Source organism: Microtus ochrogaster, chromosome 5 (assembly GCF_000317375.1).
Source record: "Microtus ochrogaster isolate Prairie Vole_2 chromosome 5, MicOch1.0, whole genome shotgun sequence".
In the NCBI taxonomy this organism is placed as follows: domain Eukaryota; kingdom Metazoa; phylum Chordata; class Mammalia; order Rodentia; family Cricetidae; genus Microtus; species Microtus ochrogaster.
In genome coordinates, this window is record NC_022012.1 from 95,099,138 (window position 1) to 95,100,419 (window position 1,282).

The window sequence follows — 1,282 nt, forward strand, 5'->3', positions numbered from 1 at the left end:
TTTTTTTTTTTTGGTTTTTTTCGAGACAGGGTTTCTCTGTGGTTTTGGAGCCTGTCCTGGAACTAGCTCTTGTAAACCAGCCTTGTTTGGCAGCACCACACGGACGTTATGGAAGTTACAGTGTTCATCTTACTTAGGAGAGATTAGGTCTGGGTCCCCATTTCAACCATGACACTAAACTGATAGCTACTCTTAGCTTGTTAACAATGAACCCCAAATTTCTTCTTTGATTTCATATGCCTTCAGGTACCCAAACAGCTGGATGGGATCCTTTTGTTCTATTTGGGAGTCACAAGTAAGCAAGGAGTAACAGCTCTAATGTTGGGAGTCCTTGGGTTCTGAAGACTTTATGAGATGAGCTCATAGACTTGGAGGCTTAAAACCCCAAGCCTTGGGAATTCAACCTGTCCCTCCAAGCTCTAGTGTTCAGGTTAGAGAGGTCCAGCGTTTGACAGCTAGTGAAATCCTCCACTCTAGGCAACAGCTAGTGTTGGGATCCTCTGCCTTCCAAGACCAGCAGCTCCCAGGAACAACTCTAGCTGCAGTGCACTTTAGTCGTGTCTGTCCTTGTGTGTTTCTGAGAAAGGGCTCTGCACTCTCTTTTATCGAGCACCACAGAAAGCATCACATGGGGAAAGAATGAGAGATACTTTATAGAAATCCTTAACAGATTTTACACGGGATTAAATTTGACGGTCTTCACCTGACCCAGGAACACTAAGAAAATGCAAACATTTACTTATCAAATAATATCTGCATGCTGTCCCCTGCATTTATGGCAGATTATTTATTGTATAAGAGTGCTTTCAACTTATTAGTATTTATTACCATAATACACATAGAACCATATATGCATTGCTCTCTGGGTGAGAGGCATAGAATACATAATTTAAAATCAAAGCTATATATTAGCATAAGTTGGAAAAGATGGTTGCCAAGGCAAATAAAGTTGGTTGTTACACTATTAACTGAAAGGCAGGTTAAATATAGCTGGGTAGTGGTAAGTTACGTCTTTAATCCTGGCTCTAGGAAGCAGAGGCAAGTGGATCTCTGAGGACAGCCAGAGCTACACAGAGAAACCCTGTCTTGAAAAACCAAAAATAATTTTTTTAATTTATTTATTTATTAAAGATCTCCTTCTCTTCCCTGCCACCGCCTCCCATTTCCCTCCCCCTCCCCCAATCAAGTCCCCCTCCCTCCTCAGCCCAAAGAGCAATCAGGGTTCCCTGCCCTGTGGGAAGTCCAAGGAACCCCCACCTCCATCCATTTCTAGTAAGGTGAG